We start from the raw sequence: 22,592 nt of genomic DNA, 5'->3' as shown, positions 1-22,592 counted from the left end.
TGTATTTTAATAATCTAATAACTCCAGAAATGGGATAATAATGAGGTATTTTGGTCTTAAATGTTCGTATTAACCCTCTACATGATCTTGGTATTTTTATTTCACTATTGTGTCTGTAAATCAAAATATAAACATTAATAACAGACAAATCAGGCGCCTTCTTTCCTCGTGGTCACTCCCGCTAGCGTTAGCAACAGGGTTTGATTGACAGCGTTGCTAAGCGCCCGCTCTGTGCTAAACGAGCGGTGCGGATGAGAAGGGGCGTTACCTTCAACAGCCTCGCTCCGGATTGGCTCTTTGGTCGCTATGATACTCGCGGTCTGAATTACAAATGCGAAACTCCGCTCCAGATTCGCCGCTATGACCGCTAGCCTCGTGACGTCGCGCTCACTTAGACCGCTTCTTTACACAGTCTGCGCGTTGTATCGGGACAACCGTAACGCGCCCCATTATACTTCAACGCCTCTTTAAGTGCGGCTTTTTAAATACACGTTTGACCATGTGACATCTGGCGTAGCAGATGGTACGATTCTTGGAACAATATGGCGCGCAGCTATTGAGGAAATGTAGATAAATGAGTTTCTGTCAACGTAATTGGTTTTAAAACTTTCCGGAAACTAATTCGCTCAAACGCAAGACCCGGTTTTACGAGCCTATTCTTGTCACGGTTTAAAACAATGAATACGAACTCCTTTTCTTCAACACCTGCACCCGCTCGTGTTCAAAAGATATAGGAAACCACTTAGTCTGTAGCGTAGCATTGACGGAGATAAGCAGCAGTAACATTCAAATGCATTAGGACACAGAGATAGTCTTAATGACGTTATAAAGACACAAATCTGGACCGGTCTGACAGCTGCACCAGATAAGGCAGTTTGGGCTTATTGATCCGGCTAAATTAAGCTACGTTTGCGTCAATTTTAAGAGCAAACAAAGTGGGGAGCTGCAGATCAATATCAATCGATATTATTCAAAGCGCGCGATCCCGTTTTCATTTCTTTACGGCGGGATTACAAACAGAAAACCACAAATATTTGAACAGGACGAGGGGCCAGATGAATGTAAACAGAGCGAGGTGGAAGAGCAAACACCCGGATCTTGTACTAGGCGCTTTTTTTTTGGATTTCAAAATGTTTTAACAAGTTTAAAATAATCATAGTTTTAATATAAGTTAAATAGTAGTAGGCCTGTCGCGATAACATGTTCTGAAGTGTGATATATTGAAGTAAATCTAGATGATAAACTGACCATAATATGTTGTCATTTGGATGTTTTCAGCCCATCTCTACTGAACTTAAGGTAAAAAGTAGCTGTTAACTTTGGATAATAATGATAGAAAGTTACTCAAACATGCGTGAATGAAACAAAACACAACTCCAGGTCTGTTTTGGAGGAGGTAACGACATTATCTCCTCCTTGAACCGCCACCTTTAACATTTGAGTGCCCGAATGGTCCTGAGATCCTTTGTCACCGGTTCTGTTCATCGTTTTTATGGACAGAATTTCTAGCCAGGACCTGCAGCACTGGGGCGGTTTGCAGCCGAGCGTGAGGCAAATCCGAGGCCATAGTTCTCGACTGGAAAGAGGTTTCTTACCATCTCCGGGTGGGTGGTGAGTCCTTGTCGCAAGTGGAGGAGTTCAAGTATCTCAGGGTCTTGTTCAGAGTGAGGGACGGATGGAGCGTGAGACTGACAGCTGGATCGGTGGAGCGTCTGCAGTGAGGCGGTCGCTGTATCGGACTGATGTGGTAAAGAAGGAGCTGAGTCAAAAGGCAAAGCTCTGGATTTACCCATCAATCTATGTTCCTGCTCTCCCTGGGGAGGTGTTCGGGCATGTTCCACCAGAAGGAGGCCTCAGGGAAGCCCCAGGGAAGCCCCAGGGAAGCCCCAGGGAAGCCCCAGGGAAGCCCCAGGACACGCCGTCTCTCAGCTGGTCTGGGGACACCTTGGGGTCCCACCGGAGGAGCTGAAGGACGTGTCTGGGGTGAGGGAAGTCTGGGAGTCCCTGCTTAGACTGCTGCCCCCACGACCCGGCCCCGGATAAGAGGAAGAAAATGGATGGAACCACATTATAACACGGCTTGAAGCTCTCTAATGTAGGACCTTTAAGTGTCTGAGTCATAGACGTTATTATGATTCAACCTCAGCAGAAGAAAAGGAAAAAAGAAGAAAAAGTGCCAAATATTGATCTCTAATCAATCTATCATATACTGAAGGATAAATGGACACAGTCGTTATGGTGACAGGCCTGAAGAGTCGTATTATCTGACCTCAGCTAAAAAGGGTCCGTTTATATTCATGATCACGTCTATTTTCAAATAAAGGAGCAAAATATTCAAGGACACATTTAATTTCACATTTTCATGAAACAGCCAGAAGAAAAACCCAAGTATAATCTTTTTTTTCTCCAACGGAAACTCAAAATCTGAACAGAACTGTAGATAGAGATGTAATTGCTATGTTCCACCACATGGCATTAAACCCAGCTCTATCTATCTCCATGGAGACCAGAGGGCATTACCGCTAGGCCGAGCGACAAGTCAGATCTGTGGAGAGACGATCCGACTCACAGTAAAAATGTTCCATGGTATTTTGAGCAGTAAAAATACCTTTGATTTAATAAATGCTGTGCAGAATTTTAATGTCATATTGTGAGACATTTCAGGCAAATCAAAGAGGAACCTCTCACTAGAAAAGTTACACAGTAAAGCTTTAAAGGGCCCATATTACACTGTTTTCTGATCTATGTTATAATGTTGTTTCCTCGTCACAAACAGACCTGGAGTCGTGTTTCGTTTCATTCGCACGAGTTTAACGCACAAACTCTGCAAATTTAGGCCGAGAAAACGCTCTGTTCCACCTTGTGATGTCATCAAGGGGCGATACAGGAAGTGCTCCGCTGTGTTTCTGAACTCCACACACCTTCATTTCTAGAATCATTTGGATAATTTCAGCTCTGGAATTGACTATCACTACTCGACAAAAGGTAAAAGGCAGCTGTTCACTTGAAAACTACCACTTGATGACATCACAAGGTGGAACGTCGCATTTTGAGCTTTGGAGATGTTACAGACTGATAATAAAGTGCGACTCAAACATGTGTGAGTGAAACAAAACACAACTCCAAGTCTGTTTTTGATGAGGTAACAGCATTATAACACGACTTAAACCTCACAAGAGTCACTTTTGCGTCATATTGAACTTTTAAAGCTCCACTATGTCACATTTCAAGTGGAGGTTCTGCCATCCGCTTGTCTCTTTTACTTCTCTATGCATTTCTAGGGAGACAAGCGGGTAACACAACCTCACGAGAGTCACTTTTGCGTCCTACAGCGCCGTTAAACACCGACATAATTACACACTTTCAACCAAAACACAACAATAAGCAAAAAAATCAATCGTCTGAATCGTATCAATGAAAAACAGACTCACCAGATCAGCATCAAAACCGTTCAGTGGGAGAAGCTCATGTCTGGACCTGTGAAGATAAAACACATTTGCCACCGTAAGAGCAGGTAGGAGCGACTTAAAGGAGAACGCCGCAGAACTCCCTTATCTCCTCCCTCTCCGCAGACGTTCATTTATCTGTCTGCGACTCCCACACGCACCTTGAGACTGACTGACGGCTCTTTCCAAGGCTGCTTTGTTAAAGGGCCAGAACGCGACTTTTAGCTAAATTTACCTCGTCCCAGTGCGGATATATTGTATAAGCAGCTGTTGAGGTCAAAACAAGTTCACCGTGTACTCTCTGCAGCTAATTATAATGTGTTTTGTTGTCAGAGAGTCAGGAAGTGCACAGTTAGCATGCTAGTTGTTGTTAGTTTTGATGGCAAACTTCGCTCGGGGCCTCTGAAAGTTCTCAAAAAGCGCTTTAAAATTCATTGTAGTGAATAATTAGGATGCTCAGACTGCGGATTACTCTGTTTTCTATGTTCTCTCAAGCAGAAAACGCTCTGTTCCACCTTGTGATGTCATCATGTGGTGATACAGGAAGTGCACCACTGTGTTTTTAAACTCCACGCACCTTCACTGGACTGATTTGGATCATTGTAGCCAATTTTTTTGCCAATGTCTAAGCCAATCAAAAGGTAGATATCAACTTAAAAACTACCACTTGATGACATCACAAGGTGGAACAGAGCGTTTTGAGCTTTGCAGATGTTACAGACTAATAATAAAGTTACTCAAACATGTGTGAATGAAACAAAACACAACTCCAGGTCTGTTTTTGAGTAATTAACAACATTAAAACTTGATTTAAACCTCACATGAGTCAGTTTCGCGTGATATCGTAAAACGAACCAGTTCTGTTTTTTTCACGCTATGACACGGTAAAAATCAGACGCAGCGCCTTTAAGGAACGGCGCGAGCCCCCATCAAAACAAACGCAGCCAACTGGATAGAGAGGTAATCAAGATAGGACCGTCCTAATTAAAATTAAAGAACGAAGAGCGATAGGAATAAATGAACCAGGGAAGCGTGCCAACTTTGACAACAACCACGGCGACGGCGGCGGAGGAGGAGGCGGAGGAGGAGGAGGAGGAGGAGCACTGGAGGAGGGTCGAACTACAGAGCAGAGGGAGGATGCCCACTGCCTTCACAAATCTCTGTGAGGGAGGCGCCGATACGATACTGGACTCGATATCGGTGCCAATACGTAAAAAAAAACTGGTGGATCAGATCAGCTTCCAAGGGCCCAAAACATCTTATATTATTAAATTTGTTTTTTTGCAAAGTTGTTCTGTAATTTGGACCTTTTTTTTTACCTTGTGCCATTTGTGTTTTAAGTAAATTAATTATCATTTCAGTCAAAGCCAAAGTATCGGTATCAGAACTGAGAAACCTGGATCGGTGCGTCCCTAGTCTCCATTTCAGTCAATTCTTTTTCCAGATGAAGGTTTAGTTTGTTTTCATCTCTGACAGGTTGCTCTGCTCACTAGCGCCTCACAGTGGTCACGTGATGTTGCCATAACGTGTGCGGTCAGCTGATTTAAACCGTTTTTTGGCGTCGTCGTCCTTACGGCAGAGGCGGGCCAACAGCGCCATCTGCAGTCCGACTTCTTCCGGTCAGTATCGCAGGCGTGTGACAGTGAAACAGCCCCCTCGTCCCGGTTTACAGCACCAAAATCAGTTTAAATCAGCCGATTGGACACGCCAGCAACGTCACGTGACCACTGTGAGGCGCTAGTGAGCAGAACAAACTGTCAGGAGTGAAAACAAACTAAACCTTGGTCTGGGAAAAGAAGCGATTAAAATAAATTAACGGAGGACCACGTGAAACTCATTGGACTGTACGTAGTTTCTGTTGGAAAAAAGTTTGACCTAAAACGAGACCTGTCATCATAAAACATTTAGAAACACCAAACATCGCGATAAACAATAATATGTAAACTACTTTATGTCACAAGATAAACCATTTTAAATCAACTGTTTCATTAAAAGACACAAGCTGCGACAAATAAAGAGCAGAATGTACCAATATTTTGCCAAAAAAGGAACTTATTACAACAAAAAAACACACTAAATCTCAATATAGTGAGTGATACAAGCCCAAAACTGTAAAACAAATAAATAAAACATGTTTCAGTGTTTTTGTACGAGGCTGCAGAATTAAACTAGTCCTAATTATGACGCATAAAAAGCTGATTTGACCTGGAGAGTCGTCCTCGCTCATTACAAAGATCATGATTAATAGTAAAAACACAGATGTTGTTGTATTAAGTGGCTGACGCCGCATTAATTAAAATATAAATATAACACCTGGAGGATGAGCGCTTGTAAAAATATACAGACGGTGTTTAAACGCGCAAATGAGCTGCGAAACGATACGAGACAGTTAGAGGTGAGTTATGTCCACTGATGGATGAAGTACTGCAGTTTGTTACTCAAGTAAAAGTATCCCATGAAAAGTAAAAAATGTACTTTAAGAGAAAAAAGGAAGTATTTCACAAAAGTGTTGTTAATTTAAGTGTAAATGTCGTGATATTGTTTCAACATGAGACATATTTTGATCAACAGTAACAATATGAATCAGTTTCTTCACTTTTCTTATGAATTTTGTGTATTTATTTTAGTTTCGCTCAAATCCGAAGCTCGTACTCGAAAACTTTAGTCAGGATGGTAAAAATAACCTCTCAAATCAGATGAAAAGTACTTTTTACTTTTCACTCCTGTTCAAAAATGTAGTGGAGTAGAAAGTACAGATACTGCTCTCGAATGTAGTGAAGTACAAGTCAAAAGTATCCAGTGTAAAATGTACTTAAGTAAAGTACAGACACCTAAAAATTCTACTTTACTACTTGTACTTCGTTACCTTCCGCCCCGTAGAAAGAAAAGCACAGATGCAGTAGATTCACTAAACGGCTAAAACGCTAACGATGTTTTTCAGTTTTGGCAGAGCGAATTAACCAAAAGAACTGCCAAATTCAGCAATAAAATCAAATGTGTTCTACTGATTCCTGCCATTTCAGAATCTTATTAAAACGGATGGAGCTGCGACGTAAGAGCTGCTGTTTTTAACCTCATTAAAGACGAAGACACGCGTTCATTAAAGAGCCACGTGACACTGCTCTGTCTGTTATAATGTCGTTTCCTCGTCACAAACAGACCTGGGAGTTGTGTTTTTGTTTCATTCACACGTTTAACACACAAACGCTGCAGATTTAGGCTGAGAAAATGCTCTGTTCCCCCTTGTGATGTCATCATGTGGTGGTACAGGAAGTGCACCACTGTGTTTTTAAACTCCACACACCTTCATTTCTAGAATCATTTGGATCATTTGGATCATTTCAGCCTTGGAATTATTACCAACCTCGACTGAACTAAAGGTAAAAGGAGCTGTTGACTTGACAAACTACCACTTGATGACATCACAAGGTGGAACTGAGCGTTTTGAGGTTTGGAGATGTGACAGACTAATAATAAAGTGTGACTCAAACATGTGAATGAAACAAAACACAACTCCAGGTCTGTTTTTGAGGAGGAAACAGCATTATAACACGACTTAAACCTCACAAGAGTAAATTGTGTGTCATATAGGACTTTTAAAGCTCCACTATGTAACCTTCCTACGTAACACAACCAGGTCAAGTTGGAGGTCAGATCTGTGGAGTGGCACTCTGACCCTGCTGAATGTTTTTCAGGGTATTATTTTAGCGACAGAAACAACTGTTAATGAACAAAGGCAGGACTAACATGTTTAATGCTGTACTGTGGAACATTATCTGCACGCACCGTTTAGCACTGTGATAGAAAAGTGACACAGCACAGCTTTAAAGATAAAAACTTGTTCAGAAGTTGTTGAAAATCACATTCTATTGTCTAAAGAAAGAGTGTTTTTATTATCATCGTGGTATCAGTATCGGTATCAAGTAAAGAGTTGATTCTTTAGTATCGAAATAGAGTTTTAAATGTTAGTATCGTGACAACACTGTGTCTTCTAAATGAACCCACCGTCTAAAAGAGAATCGGCTCTTCAATGGAGAACAATGGAAGTATGGAAACGCCGGACACAGCCTAAGCTCCCTACGGCTCCCACAGCTCCCTACGGCTCCTTACAGCTCCCTACGGCTCCTTACAGCTCCCTACGGCTCCCACAGCTCCCTACGGCTCCCACAGTTCCCTACGGCTCCCTACGGCTCCCTACGGCTCCTTACAGCTCCCTACGGCTCCTTACAGCTCCCTACGGCTCCCACAGCTCCCTACGGCTCCCACAGCTCCCTACGGCTCCTTACAGCTCCCACAGCTCCCTACGGCTCCTTACAGCTCCCACAGCTCCCTACGGCTCCTTACAGCTCCCACAGATCCCTACAGCTCTCTACGGCTCCCTACGGCTCCCTACAGCACCCAGACCTACAGCTCCTATTGCTCCCACAACTCCCTACAGCTCTCTACAGCTCACACAGCTTCCTACAGCTCCCTACAGCTCTCTACAGCTCCCTACAGCTCCCTACGTATCCTTACAACTCCCTACGGCTCCCTACAGCTCACAGAACTCCCTACAGCTCCCTGCAGCTCCTTACGACTCCCTACAGCTCTCTACAGCTCCCTACGTATCCTTACGACTCCCTACAGCTCTCTACAGCTCCTCCTGCTCCTCCAGCTCCTCCTGCTCCTCCAGCTCCTCCTGCTCCTCCAGCTCCTCCTGCTCCTCGTCTGTTTTGAGCCACAGGTAGGAGACAGTCGTTGAGTTTGCTCTGTAATCGCTCGGGAAGCCTCTGTCTGCGCTGTGTCAACAAAGAGCCGCCAAATGTGTTTTCCTTTACATAATGGTCCTGATCTCACATAAGCGGCGCAGGACCCGTCTTCAAAGCTTTTAATATTTTACCAGGCGTGATTAGATTAGCTACTGCGGGCTAGCTAGCGCCGGAGCAAAGAGCTAGCAAGAGATGTTCACAGGTGGAATGGCCTTGTGTAGTTAGTATAGTGTCTAATATTAAATAATTCACACATGTTTAACACACAAATCCTGCGTATTTAGGCTGAGTTCTTCTCTCACACTCTGTTCCACCTTGTGATGTCATCATGTGGTGATACAGGAAGTGCTCCACTGTCTTTTTAAACTCCACACACCTTCATTTCTAGAATCATTTGGATCATTTCAGACCTGGAATTGCCACTTTTCTCCACTGAACTAAAGGTAAAAGGAGCTGTGAACTTGAAAACTACCACTTGATGACATCACAAGGTGGAACAGAGCATTTCGAGCTTTGGAGATGTTACAGACTAATAATAAAGTGTGACTCAAACATGTGTGAATGAAACAAAACACAACTCCAGGTTTGTTTTTGAGGACATTTTTGACCCTGTTCTGCGTGATATAGGACGTTTAAAGGAGCACTACGTAACTCTTCGGATGGAGTTTGTCTACAGCCTTCTTTACCTGAAATGTTCCACAGTACAGCATAAAACATATCCGTCTTCATCGAGACAAGCAGGTGACACACACTACACACTACCCACGTTACAAGATAAGATCAGTGGAGCGGCAAGTCTGCTTAAAGTAACATGTTTTTCAAGGTATTTTTGACCAATAACGGAACATCAGAGGTAAAGTAATAACATCTCCATGGCGACAACGAGGTGGCAGATCCCCCAACCAGGAAAACCACATAGTGCAGCTTTTTAAAAAAAATCAACATTCAGGTCACAGGGTACATTTCAAATACATCCAGGAGCATTAACGATTGAGAATACACTAAATTATTAACGGCTGGACTAATACGGGAATCGCATGCATTTCAGATCATGTTTGCAGACGGCTCAAGTACACAGATAAGTCTAACGAAACACAAATGGAGATAAGGTTTTTTAAGCTCACTCCAAATGACATTAAGCAAATACCCGTTTGAGCATCATAAACAAGATAAAACTTAAAGTGAATCTATTCTGCAAAACCACGTTAAAGCTGTTTCCTTCTCATTGACCTTCTGAAGTTGTATTTGGAGTGATTCATGTTTGAACACACTGATCCCTCGTTTATCGTGGGGGTTTCCTTCTAAAAATAACCCGCAACAGGCGAAATCCGCGAAGTATCAGCTTTATTTTTTATGTTTTTGTCTGTAAAACCCCTCACCACACACTTTATACACTTCTCTCACACAGGCGTTAACATTTTCTCACATTTCTCTCTCGTTTAAACTCTCTCAAAGTTCAAACCTTCGTAGGCGTCTTTGTCGGTGCAGAACGTTTCATCGATGTTGTGGGTTTTGTCGGGGAGAAAACAAATTGCAAACGTACAGCACTTCAGAGTCACACTGAGATCCAACGTTTATGTAAATTTGTCTGAACTCATTCTGTACTGGACAGGAGACACGGCACGGAGGAGACTGATGGACAATGGTCTACAGTCCAACAGCCAATCAGGACGCACAACACAATGGTCTACAGTCCAACAGCCAATCAGGACGCACAACACAATGGTCTACAGTCCAACAGCCAATCAGGACGCACAACACAATGGTCTACAGTCCAACAGCCAATCAGGACGCACAACACAATGGTCTACAGTCCAACAGCCAATCAGGACGCAGGACACAATGCACGTTCATACGCTGTAGAAAAAGCATGCAAGATTCCACAAAAAAAAAAAAAAAAAATCTGCGAAACAGCGAGGCCACAAAAGGTGAACGAGGGGCCACTGTAATCTTTCATTACCAATCAAGCCCTGATTTTCACCACCACAGGTACACGCCCCCTGCTCTGAAGTAGTTCTTCTTCCATTTTATTTCCTTAATCACTGATACATTCACGATTTGACAGCACCATGCAGAAATTTTGGTACAAATAAAAAAAAAACACTCCCTGTATGATGCGTAGTTACCCATAGGAGGCGTCATGTGATGTTTACGTCGACATCAGCTCCCATTTTTCACAGTTTTCTAATGTGCGAATCAGCGGACTTGTTTTAGATGTGGTTTTAGATGAATATTGCAATTTAAAATGTGCAAATTCTAACATAATGATGCACAGCTGTCATAGATTATAACTATAAAGAGACACAAACACATTAGGACTGTTCTAAAGAAATTATTTACTTGACCGAATATGTGTTAAGCAAATTGACTAAAGTCTTAAGCAAATAGTGTTGAAGGATTCAGGATATGCGCAAAGTCGAACAGGACTTAGGGGCTGGAACATTAAACACGAGATGAAACCTTACAGCCACCGATCCTTTTCCCTGTCTGTCCTTGAAAACAAGCAAATCTGTCTGCAAAACTGCAAATTTAGATCGACCTTAAAGCCAATGTCACGCACCTCCTCTGATAGAATTTACATTTTAGTTTGAAATTTCATGAGGACACCCGAGCTTAACGCACTAAACTCAACCCCGATAGATCTATTTGACATTGTGGGCAGTAAATCAATTCCATCTTGTTTGGCATGTATCCACTGAGCGGTTTAACCAGGACTAACCAGCCAGAGGACGCAATCGGCTCCTACAGAGGCTCAAAACGAGTAAGGATTTTAGGCTGCGAATAAAATTAATACGGAGCGTTGGTTTGGATCTATCACTGACTTTTACAGCAAGATGAAGCCTGTTCTGTCTCTAAATTTATCTGTACAGCACAGTTTGTACACAAGGTAATGCAAAGTGCTTTACAGAAGAAGAAATAGATAATCATCATAAAATTAACAAGAAAGAAGAAAAAAGCTGAAGCTTTCAGTCGTATGCACAGATAAACAGAACCTTTTGGAGCCTGGATTCAAACATTGTCAAAGTAGAGGCCTGTTTCACATCTTCAGGAAGATTGTTCCAGGTTTTAACAGCAGAAAACTGAAACACTGATGCCCCATGTTTTAGCCCCTGGTTTAGCCCTGGTTTAACCCTGGTTTAGTCTCGGTTTAACCCTGGTTTAGTCTCGGTTTAGCCCTGGTTTAGTCTCGGTTTAGTCCTGGTTTAGTCCTGGTTTAGTCCCGGTTTAGCCCTAGTTTAGCCATGGTTTAGTCCTAATTTAGCCCTGGTTTAGTCCTCCTCGTGTGAGATGGCTCATGTGGCTCATGTGGGAGATGTTCTGTGGTGCTGGTCCATGGAGAGACTTGTTCACACAGAGCTGTTTTAAAGTCTCTGAGCCACAGGAGCCAGAGACCTGAGCCACAGGACACATGTGTGAAGTACTTCCTGCTTCTAGTCCTGACCCGAGCAGCAGTGTTCTGGATGTACTGTTCTGTCTTAAGGCTCGTTTTTGGAGAGACCAGTGAGCAGGACCTTACAGTAGTCTAACCTACTGGAGACAAACGCATGGATACATCTCTCCAAGTCTGGTTTTAACAGTTTACCTTTGATTGATGTTGTAACGTTTACTATGTTTATGAACGTAATATGGACAAAAACAGAACTAAACCAGGACTAACTAGTACTTTTGAACCAGTGCATAAACTCACAATTAGGCAGCAATGAACTAGGTCTAAATCATGACTGAAACAGGGTCTAAACCAGGACAAAAAAATGATATTCAACATAATGTACCTCAGTAGCTTATTTCAACTGCCAGATATGTTACACCCCCTGCAGAGAAACAGCTATTTCTGTACATTTTGTGGATTATATTTACATTTTATAACTGTTGACTACATTTTTGCAAGGAGAAAAAAGGAAACTAGCTTTAAAACAGAAATAAATAAATATAAATATGATTAAATATGACTTTTGAGGCATAACTGTCAGTCTGTCAACGGTTTGCAGCCTGCCTGATTTGTCCCGCTACAGCTAGCTCCCACCGGCTAACCTTTCCACCGCTGGGAACACCAATAAAACTCCAGGATTCTGCCACTTTTCCAGCCTTAGCAGCCACACTGACAGCTTGTGACATGAAGCAGAGACTCCAGCAAAGTGTACACGCGTTCAAATGTCATGACTAAGCGTTTATTTTGATTGCGTGCGGGGCTAGCTAGTTAGCAAAGGGGGCTACTGCCTCCAGCTGCGTGTGTGACAGCAGCGAGGATGTCTGAATGATGCGAGCGAGGGGATTTGGATGCAGCCACTAAATGCAAGCTTAAAATAAACCAATAACCTTCAAAACAACCCCTGAACACACATCAGATCGCGAATGCAACTGTTAGCGTGAGGATCTTGTGCGTAAACGTGCGTAAAAACAGGAGCAGACGTGGATTATTTTGTTACCTTTTAGTTTTCGGCGCTGTGGTAGGGCAGATTTTAATCCGATGGAGGAATGGGGTGATGTTTTGCAGAAGCTGGCTGGTGCTTTCTCCCGTGCGTGGGTGTCAGATGTGTCCGATCCAGCTGCTGTCTGCCCGGGCTCTGTTTGTCTGGTGCTGCTGCTGCTGCTGCTGCCGGAGTGTCCCGTCGCCGTGGAACAAGAGCTCTCTACGGCCCCGATGCGCTTTGATTAGGACCCCCCTTCCTCTCTCCTCCCTCCTTCCTACTTCTTTCCTCCTTTCCTCTCTTCTCCTCTTCTCCTCCCTCCTCTTCCCAAACGTGCTCGGGTAGGTGGCGTGTGCGTAAAGGTCCGTGTATGTGCGTAAAGCTCCGTGTATGCGCATATGAACAGGGCTGTGAATGAATCGAAACGCGCTTTGGGTACACACACGAATGAGTCATCCAGCCAGCCAGCCAGCTAGCGCGTTAAACCCAGCTCCTCCCTGCTTTTTTCTCAACAGCTGACTACTGTATGAGCCATGTGTTGACCGAGGCGCACACCGCTCGGAACTGCAGCCCTCCTGTGGACAATATACACATGTAATACACTGGTTACTCTCCTACAAAGGTCACTAACCAACTCCTCTGAACACAGTGAGGCTCAGAGAAGAGAAATGGTTTGAGAGGGGAGTTAAAGAAGCTGTTTTTGTTAGGAAAGACAGTCCTTCCTTAAACAGCAAACTAAAAGAAGCAAAAATGGATCAATAGGAGGGCCATTAAAGGTTGAAACTGGAGCTGTTTACTGTACAGTTTCAGTGTAGTTAGCTCCTCCCCCCAGATCGATATAAGGCAGCGGAAATGTCTTCACTCCTCCAACGATTTCTCCAGTTGACAGGTTTAATTCCTTCGTCTTTTGCTCTGGATCAGACCTGGGCGACTGAGGGATTACGCAGAGTTTTTACAAAGGTGCAAAACGTCGTGTTTCCTCATGTAGCAGTGGCCATGTATTAAATATAACACACTAAGGGAAGATAACACCTTTGTTCTGGTCATTTTGGTTATCTGTTTGGTTACCTGTAGCTCGTCTCATTTCAGGACTCCACTCTGGGAGGGTTATAAGACACTCACCTTGTTGAACTTTGCTTTAGATTTCTTATCTATAGAAAGTTTAACCCTCACTCTTCTAGTAAAATAAAAAAAACCTGTTAGACTCTGCACTAGACTCTACTCGGCTGTGTCCCAATTCGCCAAAGTGCCCTTAAATGGACCACATCGAAGGGCACTTACGTAACTTCTGGTGCGACAAGGGCCGTCCCGTTTCGGCAAGCTACACTGAGGAGTAAACATTTTCGACCGGGTACTTTGAACAGTACTTTGAAAGATACTTGGAAGGGTACTTCAAACGGTGCATTTGGCGAATTGGGACACAGCCTTTGTCGAGCGGGAAATTACGTAAGTGCCCTTCGATGCACACTTCGAACGGTGGATTTAAGGGCACTTTGGCAAATTGGGACACGGCTCTAGACTCTGCACAAGATTCTGCACTAGACTTTGAGATTCTGCACTAGACTCTGCTTCAGACATCACTACTCTCTTCACTCTGCTTTGAACTTCGCTGGGCACTGCCTTTAAACCGACTATATTACTGTATCCGACATTAAAAATCTCTAGAACGATCCCCGTGCCTCTGCGCCTGTTCTTCATGCAACACAACAGAAACCGACTCTCCTCTTTGTGCTTTTTCTTCTCCCAAACGACACTAGCGCGTGCTCCTAACCTGACAATCCACCAAATTTCTGCCGCATTACACGGCAACACACAAATGAAATGGACTTTTTGGCCGCTGTGGCGTCTTCCATATGAATTAGCCCGGGAATGATCGGCAGCAGCAGTAGCGCGCTGTGTTCTAGTAAATTAAAGCGAGCTGAATGCCCATAGGCTTAATGTGATTGCTCCTCCAACATGGCCATTACAAATAAGGTCGTATAGTATAGTGCATAATTTATGATTGGGTAACAAATGATGGCGGGACGTGCGCAAATCCTCCTGAGGTCATTCCCCACTTCAGTCTATAGCGCTGGACTTGTTTATGGATAACGGTTGGTTAGTATAAATAATAAAATGTGTGTGATAGATTAAAAAACATTAAAAAATTCTACCTTTAATGGCCCTACTATTGTTCTCTTTTGTTCCTTTTGTTTGCTTATTAAACAAACAAACAGAAAAACTTGGACTAAAGGCGCGTTCACACTTTTGTTTGGTCCTGGTTTGAGCTCGGTTCAGTTCTGATGTGGACTTGGTTTGGTCCTGTTCTAATCCTGGTTGAGTTCTGGTCTAGTCCGGGTGTAATTCCGGGTTTAGTCCCAATTTTAATGTGTTGTTTGTGAAGCGTGAACGGATCCTAAATGTGTAACTAAACCAAAACTAAACCAGGACTAAACCAGGACTAAACTAGGGCTAAACCAGGACTAAACCAGGACTAAACTAGGGCTAAACCAGGACTAAACCAGGACTAAACCAGATAAACCAGGGCTAAACCAGGACTGAACCAGGACTAAACCAAGACTAAAACAGGACTAAACCAAAACTAAACCAGGACTAAACCAAGACTACACCAGGACTAAACAAGGACTAAACCAGGACTAAACCAAGACTAAACCAAGACTAAACCAGGACTAAACCAGGACTAAACCAGGACTAAACCAGGACTAAACCAGGACTAAACCAAGACTAAACCAGGACTAAACCAGGACTAGAACCAGACTAAACCAGGACTAACCCAGGACTAAACCAGGACTAGAACAGGACCAAACAAAATCTACATCAGAACTGAACTGGAGTTAAACCAGGACGTTTCCATAGTAACACTGGTGATCTAACTTAATGTTTACTTTGTGATTGCAGCTTTCAGCATTTCCAGTTTTCATTGTGTCCTCGAGCAAGACACTTCACCCACTTTGTCAATATAAATGTGTGTTATTGCAGAGGTTGAAAAGGCTGTGGGCACAGAACGGCAGCCATAACCCTGTGTGATCGTCCCAGGGCAGTTGTGTTTGTGTTATAACAGCGAGTGCAGTTAAGTGTGCCTAAGGAGAAGGAAAGAAAGAAAAGAAATAAACAAACAATGGTATGTAATATGACTCTGTGGCTGGCTATAATAAAGAAATAAATTAATAAACAAAACAATACAATGCAACAAAACAAAACCACAAAATAAAATAAAATACAACACAACAAAACAATACAATACAACAAAACAATTAAATTAAATAAAACACAACACAAAACAAAACAATACAATACAACAAAACAATAAAATAAAATAAAACACAACAAAACAATACAATACAACAAAACAATAAAATAAAATAAAACACAACAAAACAAAACAATACAATACAACAAAACAATAAAATAAAATAAAACACAACAAAACAATACAATACAACAAAACAAAAAAATAAAATAAAACAAAACACAACAAAACAAAACAACAAAACAATGAAGTAAAATAAAACAAAACAAAACGCAACAAAACACAACACAACAATACAATACAACAAAACAAAACAAAACAATAAAATAAAATAGAACTAAACTAAACTAAAATAAAACAAAATAAAACAGAACAAAACAAAACAAATAAAATAATGCCTTAGTCTTCTATAGCGCTTCTCCAGACACTCAGAGTTGCTTTACATTTTCGTGCATTATTCATTCACTCCACACTCGTTGGTGGTAAGACACTATTGTAGCCACAGGTGCCCTGGGGCGGACCGACAGGAGCGAGTCTGTCAATCTGCGCCACTGAAAACCACCGACACTCACACACTCCACAGTCATACCTGGTTATCAGAATCAGAATCAGATTATGTGGGTGAAGTGTCTTGCCTAAGGACACGACTGCAGTTTTTGTTCCCGCGCTCCACTGTGGTACGTGGTATTCCCAGCGGTCCCCCATCGACGCACTAACCAGGCCCAGATGAGGCTTTGACCGGGAGGTTTGACCACAGGAGGAGGTTTGTATAATTAGGTCTTTTCAGGGAGACACTGATTGCCTCAGTTCACCCACTTAACCTGAACAATTACGTGTCACGACGGTCAAAGGTCACATTTTTATACATCGCTTTTCCGCCTTAAAGCACTCAAAGCGTCAAGGAACCACTCACCCATTCACACACGCTGACACAATGACCGCATTCAAGTGTACGAGCTGGAATCACACCGCCAACCTTCAGATCAGTGGACGAACGCTCAACCAACTGAGCTACTGATGGTGGATAGGCCATTATGATATTGTTTTGAAGGTTCAGAAGTTAAATATTGGGTTGAAAAAGCTGAAAAAGAACAGATCAACAACATAAACTGAAGTCCACTATCCACTCCTTTGAAGATAGTGAAGTTCAGATCTTAGCCAGAGAAAAGAAACGGTTTGAGAAGAGAGTTAAAGAAGCTATTTTTGTTAGGTCTCAGGTCCGATACCTTAACCTCTTCCCCATCTACGACTCCACCCTCAGACCCAGAACAACGAGAACAATCGCAGGGTCGTTAAGGGCTGGGTAGGTTAGTCTCCGCTGAAACTGGAAACAAACCTGTTTACAGTTTCAGCGTGGTTAGCCCCTCCCCTCAGATAGATTTAAAGGCAGTGTCCACCAGCAGTAATCTGACCAGAACTGAAGAAGCCGCTTGGACGAGCAGCGAAACGTCTTCACTCCTACAACGATTGTCCAGTTGACGGATTTAACTTCGTCATTTTCAACATAAACTGAACAAAACGATAATATTTTGTCATGTTTTAACACTTTTTACAGTCCTACCATTCAGGCACGTCAACAGAAATTTGAGGGCTTGGAGCAAGAAGCCGCTTCGCCACCCCGCCCTCTTATATAAATTAATAGAAAGAGGGTCCAATTCTGGGCCCCCTAAGACTCTGGGGCCCGGGACAACACACCCCTTTGTCCCCCCCCTCGTCGACGCCCCTGCTTCCATTTGATACTTGAACTGAAACTTAACTCACTCTACATTAAAGACATGCATTTGTTCATACTGATATAAAACTTTTGTAAATATTCCTCATTCGTACGTGGGGCTCGAACGGCAGCCATGTCTCCGTCTGTAGGCCCCAGGGCAGACGTGGCTTTACACTAACTGCAATGTAAACTGTCCTATAAACACGTTTTTGTTTTGTTTTTTTACATTTGTGATTCTAGTAAGTCCAATGTGTGTGCGTAGAACCTACCTTACACGACGCACTGGCTTCCGCATCACCTTCTTCTTCATAAATAGTCCACCGTGACGTGACTCGTGGCTCCTCCTCTTCCTCTTCCTCCTCGTCTTAGTCCCGTCGCAGTTGGACAAACGCAGGACGATGATACTCAGAGCGCAGAGAGGCGTCACTGTTTGCATAACCCAACAGAATGGTATTAAAACCGCGGGCTCCTTCCGTTGTGATCTCAGGGTTAATTAGCCGGCTTCCTCGCCGCCTGCGCGCGTCCAGGGCCGCTGAATGGTCATGGCGGTTGTCACGGGCGACCGGGTTTGTCTTATCAGATGTGGGGTTGTTGGGAAGCTGGTCAGAAGCAGAGTGTTTATGCAGAAAACAAACAGTGGATGATATCAACCGAGGACAGGCATGCAGGAACGGCAGGAAACAGGACAAGGAATGAATGGAAATGTGCGGTTTCATTAAAGATGCACTGGGGAACTTTTCTGGAGTGGGTCCTACAAGGTAAATGGGCACGTTTTAGTCAAGTGTCAAGGCGCTCAAAGCACTTTACCTTAAGGATGTCATTCATACACAGATGTACGCAGACACTGGGGGCGAGGTGGTGTAAGTGTCTTGCCCAAGGACACAACAACAACAACAGCGCTCATCTGTGGGAGCTGGAATCGCACCGACAACCTGCGCGTCAGTGGATCTAACCGCTCAACCAATGACGTTTATGTCGAGGGCGGGAATCGAACCGGCAACCTTCAGATCAGCGAACAAACAACTGAGCTACTGTCACGCTACTTGCTCGTTTCCATGGTTATCCCACTGCTTAAACTGGAATATTCCACCGTATAGCATTAACCTATCCATTACGCTACGGAGAGAAGAAGCAGGTGATGCCACTGGCCAGGTTACAAGTCAGATCTGCGAAGAGGCGAGTTCAAGATATAGACGTTTTGGCAATAGAAACACATAATTAAATCAATGCAATATAGATATGTTTAATGCCGTACAGTGGGATATTCAAGATAAAGCAATTATATCTCCATAGAGACAAGCAGGTGGCAGATCCCTCAACCTCCACCTACACCAGAAAAGTTACAAAGTGCATCTTTAATCCAAAAAAAAGCTAAATGTTTGACAATTTGTCTAATTTCAAGGTACGATGTTTGTGTTTTGTAATTCTAACATAATAACTTTACATTAACAATAAGCAAAATGGAAGTTTGCAAATGGGGTGAGACGTGAAGGTACGAAACTGTATTTAGGCCAAGGATGGTTTTTAGTACAACACATTACACAACAGCAGACATCAGCCACACAACAGTCGCTCCATGTTTTAGTCTAATCACAATCAGGTGAAGTCGTGCCCTTGGAAAAAAAAAAACACCAAAAAAAAAAAAAAAAAAACTCACCGAAGAGCCGATTTAGTGATGGAGGTGCTCAAAAAAACAAGCCTTATTTAAGAGATGCGGTTACCTAGGTGATGAGGCGGAAGTAGGCCATCGTCAGGACCCCCCCCCTCCCTCCCCCCCCCACCTGCTCTCCTCTGCACCGAGCCGACACATAACAACAGCAAAACAGGCACAGATCCAGGCTACGGCTAACGCTAATCAATGGGCTTCAGTGATGACGTCATACACTTTAATAATTATATTTGTGGTATAAAGATGTTCACAAATGTAAAACTTGATCATTTATGTTAATTAATAGCAGAAATTAGCAGATGCACTGTAATAACGGGAAAAATTTAGAGAAACTTAAGGGTTTAGAGTCAGTTGAGATGATTGTATCTGAATCCAGGGGCGTCAGACTGAGCGGGGTAAAGGGGGCTCTTTACCCGGGGCCCAGTGCAGGAAGGGGCCCCCCACAAAGTCTGTAATACGCATTTTTCATAAGGTAATATCTAGTACGGAAAGATGATTTTTACCCCGTCTGAGTCATTTCTAATAAACTTTTTGATCTTTTTTTTTTTTTTTTTTTTTTGTAATTAATTTTGACTGGCTCCTCATTTTCATTAATTATAATAGACTTTTATGACGTCATGTAAAAGTGCCAATCAGAAGCGATATAAGTTTTAAGCAGACTCACTGACAGACATTTGGGGGCCCCTCTAATATAAATGAAAATGATGGAGGTCCAGTTCTGGGGCCCCTAAGACTCTGGGGCCAGGTACAAAAGACCCCTTTTGTCCGACTCCCCTGGTTATGGAAGGATGAACACAAAATGCAAACAAAATGTAAAAAAAAACCAAAAAAAAACATTGTTATAATCAGGAAGACGGAAATATGGCTGAAAAATAATACGGCGTAAAACAGGGAAAGATGCTGCTACTACTACTACTACTACTACTACTACTACTACTACTACTACTGTCACTACTACTACTACTTCAATGGTGGCTACTATCACTACATTTTTCTCCACCAGGTTACTGCAGTGAAAAAAAAAAGTGAAAAAAGTTTAACCTACCTACTACTATTGCTCCTGCTACAACAACTACTACTACTACTACTAATACTACTAAAGCAACTACTATCACTATTATGCTACTATCACTAACTTTTCCCCCAATAAATGGCTAAAAGAAAAAAAAAGAAAAAAAACTCTTGTTCTCTGTAACTTACCTGAACGATAACAGTTAAATTTGAAACACTTTTTGAAAACACAAAAAATAAACATGTAGTCAATAAGTCGACCACATAAAGCTGCACCATGTAACTTTTCTGGTGGAGGCTCTGCTATCTGCTTGTCTCTATGGAGATGCTATTACTTTGTTTGGAATGTCCCACAATATGGCACTGATAAAAAACTGATATTTTTTCCCACGCAGACAAGTACCGGTATGTGAGGCTGCCAGGCTAAGGTACAGGTCAGGTCTGTGGAGCGGCGGTCGTGCTCACAGTAAGAATGTACGTTTTTCGATGCATTGTTTGGGTAGTAAAACACATGTGTATACGCAAGACTGGTCAGCGAAATGCCATAGAGTGGAATATTTCAGGGAAAGCCATAACGTATCCATGGAGACAAGCCCACTAGAAAAGTCACAGGGCAGGATTTGAACCACAAACCTTCAGATCAGTGGGCAAACGCTCTACCAACTGAGCCACTGTCGCCCAAGTTACACTGTGTAGGCTGGAGTTGTGTTTTGTTTTATTCACACGTGTTTGAGTCACACTTTATTATTAGTCTGTAACATCTCCAAAGCTCAAAATGCGACGTTCCACCTTGTGATGTCATCAAGTGGTAGTTTTCAAGTTAACAGCTACGTTTTACCTTCAGTTCAGTCGAGATTAGCAGTTGGCATTCACACACGTTTAACACACAAACAAACCTATTTAGGCTGAGTTTTTCCTCTGAAACTGAAAACACTCTGTTCCACCTTGTGATGTCATCATGTGGTGATACAGGAAGTGCTCCGCTGTGTTTTTAAACTCCACACACCTTTCATTTCTAGAATCATTTGGATCATTTCAGCTCTGGAATTGACCAATCTCTACTGAACTAAAGGTAAAAGGAGCTGTTAACTTGAAAACTACCACTTCATGGCAAGCTCAAAACGCTCTGTTCCACCTTGTGATGTCATCATGTGGTAATACAGGAAGTGCTTAAATGACCTACATTAAGCAAAATGGACTTTTATGAGGTTTAAGTCATGTTCTAATGTTGTTACCTCCTGAAAAACAGACCTGGAGTTGTGTTTTGTTTCATTCACATGTTTAAGTCACACTTTAGTATTAGTCTGTAACATCTACAAAGCTAAAAACGCTCTGTTCCACCTTGTGATGTCATCAAGTGGCAGTTTTCAAGTTAACTCCTCCTCCTTTTACCTTTAGTTCAGTAGAGATCGGCAGGAATTCCAGGTCTGAAATCATCCAAATGATTCTAGAAATGAAGGTGTGTGGAGTTTAAAAACACAGTGAAGCACTTCCTGTATCACCACACGATGACATCACAAGGTGGAACAGAGCGTTTTTCAGTTTGAGAGAAGAACTCAGCCTAAATCTGCAGGGTTTGTGTGTTAAACATGTGTGAATTAAACAAAACAAACACAACTCCAGGTCTGTTTGTGACGAGAAAACGACATTAGAACATAATACGGGACGTTTAAATAAATGACACATAGAAAACACATTGAAAACGAATGAGATTTAAGCCAGACGTAGTACAATATATCCACATTTATTTGAGTAACAGGCAAGTTTCCTTTTACACTATTTTATCCTTAGGTCTTACACACATGAACGTTTCCAGGGAGACCACAGGTAAGATGCTCAGAAGAGAGGGGCCCGTACATAAAGTGGTTCGATCAAGACATAAAAATATAAGAGGAAAGTCCGAATATGAGTTTCAAACACTGCTCATCACATTTACTCAGTAGTGGTACTCAAAAGTGCACGGCCTATTCTTACATCGATTCTTAAATTATAATTTTTCACACATTCAACACCAAACGAGCAGACCGACCAAAGGCACGGGACGCACGGCGATATTCACTCTTTGTACATTTGGGGAGCTTCCTTCACGTGTGCGGGTTTGTCAGGTTTAAATCGCATGACGCACGCTCGGATGGCACTGTACAAACAGGAAGTGGAAACATGACGGACTAAATAGAGGAAGCAATCCAGTTTTATGAAGACAAGAGAAAAGTGTGGAGGGTGAGTCAGAGCAGGCGTCCACAGGGTTTCAGGCTGGAAACAAAGGTTTAAAGAGACAGAGAGAATAAAAGTATCACATGAAAAAATCTACTAAAAAAATCTAAAGTAAAAGTATGAAGCTCATC

At 42.6% G+C, this 22,592-nt stretch overlaps 1 protein-coding gene across 1 annotated transcript in view; it reads right to left on the bottom strand.

Annotated features, from left to right (window-relative positions):
* Positions 1–12,952, bottom strand: part of LOC117392996 (1-phosphatidylinositol 4,5-bisphosphate phosphodiesterase beta-4-like) — a 136,432-nt gene extending 123,480 nt beyond the window's left edge. The window contains exons 1-2 of the mRNA XM_033991166.2: positions 12,622–12,952; positions 3,432–3,477 (exon numbers count right to left, since the gene is read on the bottom strand). The gene's annotated coding sequence lies outside the window, so the exon portion shown is untranslated. The remainder of the gene's footprint in view (positions 1–3,431; positions 3,478–12,621) is intronic.
* Positions 12,953–22,592: the final 9,640 nt, after the last annotated feature.

The sequence above is a fragment of the Periophthalmus magnuspinnatus genome, chromosome 24 (assembly GCF_009829125.3).
Source record: "Periophthalmus magnuspinnatus isolate fPerMag1 chromosome 24, fPerMag1.2.pri, whole genome shotgun sequence".
NCBI classification, from domain to species: Eukaryota; Metazoa; Chordata; class Actinopteri; order Gobiiformes; family Gobiidae; genus Periophthalmus; species Periophthalmus magnuspinnatus.
The sequence above is the reverse complement of the archived record's forward strand: the minus strand, read 5'-3'. Positions and strand labels throughout refer to the sequence as shown.